The sequence below is a fragment of the Coturnix japonica genome, chromosome 15 (assembly GCF_001577835.2).
Source record: "Coturnix japonica isolate 7356 chromosome 15, Coturnix japonica 2.1, whole genome shotgun sequence".
NCBI classification, from domain to species: Eukaryota; Metazoa; Chordata; class Aves; order Galliformes; family Phasianidae; genus Coturnix; species Coturnix japonica.
Genome location: NC_029530.1, coordinates 6,392,206 through 6,401,100, shown reverse-complemented (window position 1 = coordinate 6,401,100; position 8,895 = coordinate 6,392,206). Strand labels below are relative to the sequence as shown.

General features: G+C 49.7%; 1 long non-coding RNA gene across 2 annotated transcripts in view; it reads left to right on the top strand.

The window, feature by feature from the left end:
- Window positions 1-2,538: 2,538 nt before the first annotated feature.
- Window positions 2,539-8,895, top strand: part of LOC107321414 — a 67,149-nt gene continuing 60,792 nt past the window's right edge. For both annotated transcript variants that reach the window (XR_004309014.1, XR_004309015.1), the window contains exon 1: window positions 2,539-3,020. This is a non-coding gene — a long non-coding RNA (uncharacterized LOC107321414). The remainder of the gene's footprint in view (window positions 3,021-8,895) is intronic.

Here is an 8,895-nt window from a genome sequence, read left to right as displayed (position 1 = left end):
GGGAAGCTGGCATTGCATTGGCAGTGATATCAGCACCAGCATCAGCACTAACACTGGCATTAAACATGGCACCCAGCAGTGTCTCCATGCCCAGCTATGTCCCTGTGCCCAGCCCTTGGTGCCTGCAGACTGCCATTGACTGGGCAGCACAGCCAGCACGTCCATTAGCCACTTGCATAACTGTTTGCAGAACTGGAACCTTGGTTTGCTTCCAGTGCTTCCCAACACTCTCAGTCCCCCAATATCTCCCTGCTCCCTTGGACACACTCTGTTCCAACACAAATAGAGAGCTTTCTGGGAATGTGATTTATTTCCCTTAATTCTGATCTCTTCTTGCATTCTTCAGTTTTAGAAGCAGAACCCGTGAAGAGTTTGGCTGACATGAGTATTTGTGGAAAGGTTTCCTTCTTTTTTTTTTTTTCCTCCCGTCTTCCATATTTTTCTCAAAAACAGCTACCTAAATCCAAATAAGATTAAGAGAAAAACCTCTAAAATGGGTTACATTCATTTAGTAACTAGATCCTTTGTAACGATGAAAGAAGCACAATATTCTTATGTAATAAGTCCTGCTTTATAAATGCATTAATTCTTAAATTATATTGTTTTAATAAACAAGGCTCTAGACATGCCCAAGGGCACCGTTATTCTCAGAAGAGTTTTCCAAGAAGGCTTGTGTTGTTGGATTATTATTCCATGACTTCCAAGTTCACTGACTAGAGCTATTTTTTCTAATACTCATATTGCAGTAAAAACAACAACTTTCAAATACTTTGTCAAGAAGATTGGGAATCAAAATGGAAACTATTTGTGTAGGATGAGAAGTGCTGAAAGCCTCTCGTTTCATGCAATTAGATTTGGAATCTGGGGCCTGGCTCATATTTTCTTTTAAAAAACAGGGGGAAGAAGTGTTTTTAGAGGCTGCACTGATAGGGGGAGGAGGAGGAGATGTGGGTCAGCGCACTGCAGGCCCATCCCACTTGAGGATGCTCATGGGGCACGCAGACAACCAAAAGGCCATTAAAACTGCAGGCCCAGTGATAGCATGTGCTACCCTCGCCAAGAAAACACATGGGGGATGTTCTCACACCATCCCATCCCCAATGCCATGTTAGCGCCCAGAGCTGGGCCTGCGTGGTGCTCTGACACACACAGTTCAGGCTCCGCCAACTCCTTCACAAGGGGATACAAAAGAAGGGAAATCTCACCCGTTTGTGCCTTTGTCAAGTATCTTCTGCCTCATTTCCTTAAGTTATTAGCTCTCTTTTATTGGGTTTGGCTTGCAAGGAGGATGACTATTTCATCCGTCAAATCAGAATCTTTTTAACGCTAATACCGAATTTATAGAAGTGGTTAAACGAAGTGTTGACAATATGGACAATGTGTTTCTGATTAACGCTGCAATTTAAAGTGAAACTGCCAACTGCCTGGAGTTACTAAAACAGCACCGCATTTTTCCAGGCCCCGTGGGCTGGAGATCCATGTCGCAGCAAGCAGATGTCGGCATCGCACTGCACTTGCACTGATGGCCTCTGCCACCAGAGCTCCTCCCTACAATCGTGTTTGTCCTTTGCTCTTCCCCTCTGGGTGCATTGGTATTTCAGTTTCCTAGCACTTCCCTGCGCTCCCTGGTTTCCAGTGCTCAGCATCACTCCCATGGCACGAGCACCTGGCATGAGGATGGGACAGATCTCAACAGCCAGTCCCTTTCTCTGTGAAGGACAAGAAAGCAGACTCAAATATCCTAATAATTAATTATATCCCTTTAATATTGTGGGAAACAAAAGGAGTTGTACCAATAGAATGGCAACGGGAACAAAAGGAGAGTGGGGAGTGCAAGCAGAGCCAAGCCATCACTGCAGCATCCAGCAGAGCGGTGCGATCACAGCAGGCTTGAGAAGTACCACTTCCACCTGAAACCTCCTCTGAGAGAGCTCACAAGAGCGGGAGCTTTGATCCCCCCCCTCCCTTTCCTTTGCTCATTAATCGCCCTCAGTTGCAATACTGAACTTCTGAAATTCAACAGCTACTAAAATGTAAGGCACTGAGGGCTTGGAAAGTCTCGCAGAGCTGGAGGTGTTGCAGAATATTTTGGTTTCTCCAAGTTCAGAGCTGAAATGCAAGTTCAGTTCTCATTTAAAGCTGCTGGGTTTGTATTGTGTTCAAGGGTGGTTCAGGTTTGGAATGAGCAATATCTCTCCCCTTTGCACAGTGCAATACCAGACCAGTATCCCCCTTCCAGTAGCATTGTTGTGCTGGTGGCCCACACCCCTGTGCTGCACAGCTTCTATCCTGAGCTCAGAGGGGATCCACTACAAATTAATGGTGATTGAGCTATGCTAACAACAGCCCCACTGTTTATCCCCTGCTGATGTTTGCAAGGGCATTCAGCTGGTATCCCTCTTAGCAGTATAAATTTCACCTGTGCTGAAGGAGCTGAGGGTACTATAGTAGTAAATCTCTGGTGCTTGGAGCTTTGTAAGACCAGGCTCAGCCCCATGTAGTGCCAAGAAGAGGATGATTTCCAGGCTGGGTATGTGCTTGAGATAAAATAAGATCCCTTTTAAACCTTCCCTTGAATCTTGAGCTAAAGCCAGACTGCTTGTTTCCTGAGATCCCTTTTCCTCCCCAGTCCTTTACAGTCCTCCTCCCCTGCCCATCCCCACCATGCTCCAGCCCCTGTCTGGCCTTGTTTAAGAGTCAGTTTCAATAGTACCTTTGTTAAGGGAGAAATCTCATTAAATGTGAGGTAAGAGGAAATGAAAAAGTGTAAAATATCCAGATTTATTACCTGTTGTCTTCTGAGCATTTGAAAATCAGGAGCTGGGGGCAATGGGGTGAGGTATCAAAGCTCTTTAACATTGCTGCACTGCTGACTTCTACTCTGAGCTCACTGCTTACTTGTAGCACTTGTTTTATTGCAAGGAAGATGATATGAGTTTTGTGCTCTTTAGGATAAAGAAGAATTGGCCCTAATGCGCACAAGCACTGACTTGGAGCTCCGTTAGCCCATATGCATGCAGGTAAGGATGTTTATTTGTTAAACACTGATTTTTTTTCTTGGTTTGATGGTAATTTCCAGGATAAGCATTGCTTCTGCTTTTCCTCTTTCAAAAGTGAACAGAGGAACAGAACCTGCTGGGTTATTGTGGAGTTTAGTAGCACTGTCAGTAAGGGAGCAAGACATAGGACTTGACTGAGCACTGCTCCTGTATGTAGCACCCAAAGTTGTCCCCTTTGCCTTGTTTGCTGTGTTCCCCACTTTCTGCAGCAAGCCAAGAAGGAACTGCAGGAACCATGGCTTCAGTCTCTCAATGAAGCCCTGGGCATTTTTAGCCCTTTGCTCACTGTGTTCAATGGGAGCAGTGTTGCTTGTCTCAGCCTTTGCAATCCTCAGTACTTCATCCAGCTCTATGCCCGGTGCCCTTAGGATATCACTCCTGGTATGTGCTATGTGTGTAGCTAGAGCTCTGCCTCTCACCTTCACTGTACTTGCCAGATTGATGCGCTGCTTGCTTTAGTCCTTTAAATGAATTAGTTGGTGGGGAGTAATGAGATAATTTGTGATGTACGGGGTGGTGGCAGCACCTGTGACAAACGCATCGCCCCCGGGCCGGGAACAGGAGGGGCTGAGCGTTGCTTCCCGAACACGCTGCAGCTCCCGGCTCTCTGTTGAGCCGTTACCATGGCAAACAACCTCCTTCTTCCAGCCCTCCGGCTGTACCATCAGCACATCGGTATTTCTGTACGAACACACAGGAAGGGAGAGAGGAGACGTTGCAGGTGCTGCCTTTGGCCGGGTCCCAGAGCCGGGCCGGACCGCGGGGACCGCACGCCCTCCAGAGCTCGGGTCGGGTTCGGCAGCGCCTTTGTGCTCCCGGCCTCGGTGAGACAAAGGGCTCCGGGCTGCGGCGGAGCATCGCCCGGAGCTGCCGCCCCCGTCCCCGCCTGCAGGGGCAGCGCCGCCGCCGTGGGCTCCGGAGAATCCCCGGGTGTTGGTCTTTTAGCCCATCGGTTCTCGAATGTGGCTTGGGGTGCCTCTGAGACGTCACAGATGACCGTAGGAGGTGGCTTGCACCTTCTGTGGTCTGGAGCTGAGTGCTTTGCTCAGGAGCAAGGGATGTCGATGTACTGTGATAGCCCCAGGTAAACTAAGAGCACAATGGATGCCCTAAAGGGAGAGGGATGCTGCAAAGTGCTTTTTGGGTTGTGTGGAGTAGGGTGACCAAGAATTGCTGAGATAAACCATGTCAGGAGGCAGGTTTGATGGAAGCATCACCAGCACAGAGAGCTAAGCCCTGCCCTTGGAGCTGCCTAAGGTCAGGGGATGGAGCTCTGAGCACCTTATGGAGCTGTGGTCATCCCTGTGCATTGAAAGGATTTAGGTCACCTTTGAGTTTCCCTTCCAACTCAGATGATGTGGTTGTGTGTGTCCTCCTTGGCTTAGAAGTGCTATTGTGGTGTCAGCAGCCTACGTGTGTGGTTGGTGAGCTCAGGGCACAGACCCACACCCATTATGCTCTCTTCCTGGTATGGACAAGATGCCCACCCAGGCTGTGCCCTAAGAGCACTGTGGGCATGGGCTGTGCCACTCTGTCATTGATGTGGGTGTGCAAACATGATGGTTTGGAACCACAAGCAAAGCACCAGCTGGCTGCTGCCATGTCAATGAATACCTTTGGTCTTGGCTGGGATGGGGGCCATATCTTAGGATAATGCCCACCCCATCCAACCTCCTGCTTGCTGTGGGCCCCTAGGAACAACCTGGTACGTGGTACTCAGCAATGCAAAGCACTGCAGCTTGGTGGTACATGCAGGGAGGAACACGTTTGCTTTGTCTGTACTGAGGTGGTTGGCTTTAAATCAGGGCATGAGCGAGTGGTGGGGCTCTGGGTGCCTGCTGGTTCTCCCTCCATCCACTCTGTATTCTAACCCTAATTGTCTGCAGCAACCTGTTATTACCGCGCCTTTAACATGATAGACACAAATAGGACGCACTAATCCACTACTCTTTGGTTTAAGAGTCATTACAAAGTGCTTAATTAAGTAAGCCTCACTTAATCACAAAATGTTTGCATGCTAAACGAGTTCTTGTGAAGCACGACACTTGACATATTCTGTACAAAAATAATTACAAGCGGGAGGCCTGGTACATTGAGCCTCTGAACATTTCATTTCAGGCCTTACCCATTCATCACCAGGCTGGAATTAAAAGGCTTTCAGCTCTGCATGGGGCTGAGCTCCCACATTCCTGCTGCCTGAGTCACGGCGTGCGGTGGCTGTGGGCGGCCGTGGCACTGTGCTGCTGGCACCAGAGGGTGCAGGCAATGCTGGTGTGAGGGTGCCCTCAGTGAGAGCTGAGTCTGTGCAAGTGATAGGTCTCTGAGCATGTGGTTGCAGCACTGCAGAAGAAATGCAACAATGGGTTCTGAAGGACAGTGCTGTGGTTGCTTGGGGTATGTGGGTCAAGGTGGGGTGAGATATTGCTCTGAGCTGGGTATGATCCTTCCTCAGAGGCAGAGCTGCTCCAGCCCTGTCCTCAGCCTGGAGCAACAGCGATGTTCCCAGCAAAGCTCCCTCACAGCCTCATAAAAGCTGCCTGAATGGGATTGTGTCAGGAGCAGCATGCAGACCTTTTTGTTGGGAGTGCTGGTGCCCATTAAAATCTGTATCCCTGTCAGCATAATTGGGAACCTTACCCAGCCTGCCTTTTGATGGAAACCCTCTAATTAGTGTTCTGTATGTGCAGCAGTGCCTTCAGCACCCCAGTTATTTTCTCAAATGCTGGCTGCTCAGGTTGGGGTGTTTGGGGCCTTGCAGCTCTCTATGGTTCACAAGTGCATCTTTCAGCATGGTGCAGCAGTACAGTAGTGCTCTTCACCTTATCCAGCTGTTGCTGCCTGCTTTGGGGACTGCTGTGGCTCAGGGTGTAGAAGCAGGTAGCTGTGCTGTGGGGCTGGTTCCGTGCCCCATGGGTACTGCTGGGAAGGAATGTCTTTGCTCATCAGCAGATAGGGCTTTTGCAACTGGCCTCTTGTTTCAGTATCACATAAAGCATTTATTGCATAGGAGCTGTTGCAGCGTTACTTGTCACCGTGGACAGACTGTATTTCCAAGCAATCCAAAGGGAATGCTGGTGCTGACATTTAGATCAGTCCTCCTGTGCTGCCAAACCCACCTGCACAGCTGCAGCTCCATGCCTGTCCTAAAGAAGGTCTTGAGCCTATTCAGGTAGAATGTCTTCTCAGAAAGAGTGGTCAGGTGCTGCCACAGGCTGCCCAGGGGGTGGTGGGGTCACCATCCCTGGAGGTGTTTAAGGAAAGGGTGGATGAAGTACTTTGGCCATATTGGTGGTAGGTGGATGGTTGGACTCGGTGATCTTAGAGGTCTTTTCCTACCTTCATGATTCTATGATTCCTCTAGACCTCATTTTGGAAAAGAGCCCCTTTGGTGACTCCCTGGTGTTCCCTCACTTGATATCAATATTCATACCATGCTATGTGCTGTACCATGCCACAACACCTTGTGAACACCAATGCGTTTTACAGCACTACTCCATCACCTCTGATGCAGATGGGCTGTGTGTGAGTGGGGTCACCCCTGTGGTGGCTCCTGCTCAGGGCAGACCCCTCCCCTCCTTTAGCCCTCCCCACAGCTGTGGCCCTGTGCAGGAAGCAGCACCAGCTGCAGCTCTCGCGTGTGTGCAGTGTTTGCCTTTTCTTGGGGCTTACCGAGATGATAAGTATGTAGATGACAACGCTGCTAAAATATGCAGCTTCGGGGGGAGTTATTGAGTAGTGATTTCCTAGGAGAGGCGTGAGGGGGTATTTTTCCCTCCTTTCCTGATGTTACCATGGTCTTATTGTGTTTGAACACAGCTTTGGAAGAGGGTTGTGCCCTTTGGGGCTTAGGGCAGCACTGGACCCAACCTTGCAGGATGAGGGGACCCTGACCTGTTCCATCCTGGTCCCCCCACCCACTGCCTGTTGTGTTGCATTGCCATGGCAATGGCTGCTCCTTCACACATCTGTGTGCCATCACCACAGAGCTGGGGGCACACCATGGTGCAGAGGGTCCACAGTTCTCCAGTGCCAGCAGCTGCCAATCCATGCACCAGCAGCCCAGTGCTAGAGCTCTGCAGCAGGGTTTTGTTTTAGGGTGAGGCTAGAAAAGCACTCAGCACGCTGTGTCACCCTCTGTGATGTTCTCATATCAAGTAGTTTCAATTTTTAATTCGCAAACAGCTTGTATTTCAATATTTTCATTATTTATCAGATTGCATTGTGTTGTGCACCGTAACTGTTGTCTTCCGTATTATTTTTACATGATCATTTTGCTGGAAATCAAAATCAAACTACAAGCATTTTTGTCAAGCCCCGACCATTTTAGTCAAGCTGCAGCAATGCTTTCCAGCGTATTCCTTCACAGGCGCTTCACAATGTTTGTTTCTGCTCTCATCCTAAATGGTTTTGTGAAACATGAAGTTCACAGAATGGACCCTTTATGGGCTCCCAGCTGCTGTGGTGCTGCTGCTTGGCTTTGTGTAGGGGGAGCGCATCCCCTGAACCTGAGGAGAGCCCCGCTTGTGGGTGCAGGCACTGACAAAGGAACAGGGAAACACATCTGGTAGAAATTATTTAGCAACATTTCCAAACTTGGTCATCTTCTTTCTTGCGCTAGTGCAGGTTGCCAAGCTGTGGGGCTGTGCTGTACCAAACCATACTGTGCTGTGCTGTGATACCCCAGCACTGCCTGACATGACCCCAAGGGTCGGGACAGAGGGCTGCTGCTGAACCAAAGCTAGAACTCAACCGATGCTTTGGACTCAAAAAGAAGGAAGGTTCTTCATTTCTGAAAACCTCACAATGCATCAGATTGCCTTTTTCAAGATGAGTTTTTTCATTTCAAAGCGGTGTTTGGCAGTTAAAGACAGATTTGGGCTTTTTGCCTTTGTTTTGGGAGGGGAAGGTCTAAGAGAGGGGTACAACAACTTGACATATTCGGCATCAGCGATGTGCTCGGCGTTTTAATTATCAATTGCCCTCTGCTTCTTTTTGGGTTCATTTTCTACCACTGGAGCAGAGGGTGGCGGTGCTGTGTCTGGCTGGCTGGGGCCAACGGGTGCTGCCTGGCAGTGAGCAGGGGCTGGCACACCCCGTGAGCTGCCATCCAGCAGAGCCGGGTGCAGGGTTGGCGGGGGAACAGAGCGGCTCTTGGCGCGGGCAGCGTGGATCTGCAGAGCGCGTGCGTTTCCAATGTGTTTATTTTGTGCTCTGGGAACAGCTGTTGATATTTTGACACTCGCCAACTCCGCGGGATCTTCAGGGAGTCTCCTTCCCTCCCCTCCGCTTCCTGACCCTCCCCCCCTCCTTCTTGCTTTCTGCTCTTTTTTTCCATGTGCCTGTCTCCTTTCTGCCTCCCTTTGTTTGCAGTGGGGTGAGCAGGAAGCTCTGTGCTGCGGCTCTATGGTCCTATTGCCCCGCGCATCCACGTTGCCCCATGCTGGGGGCTGGGTTTGGCCCCATTTTGGGGTACCCCCCCTCACACCTCCTCCCACGCTGCTGTGCCAGATTAGCTGGGTTAAACTGCTAATGCTCTGCTACGTGGAAGGCTGCTTTCAGTAAGTGGCTCCCCGTAGCTTATTTGACTCCAGGCCCAAATCTAACGTCTCAGTGGGCCTGTTACATTAAGCAGGCCCAAGTGGTAGGAGATTTAAAGCATCAAAATGAAGTGCTTTATCACTCCGTACTGTGTTCTTGGCTGCTTTTGTTGGCCTCACTTCACAGGCTTTGCAGCCTGCAAGCAGAGCCCTCTCGGCAGGCCCATTACAAATTCCACTTGTTGACGGTTGCCTTGTTGCAGGATTTAATGGTAGAATAATATTTACACAGTAAACTC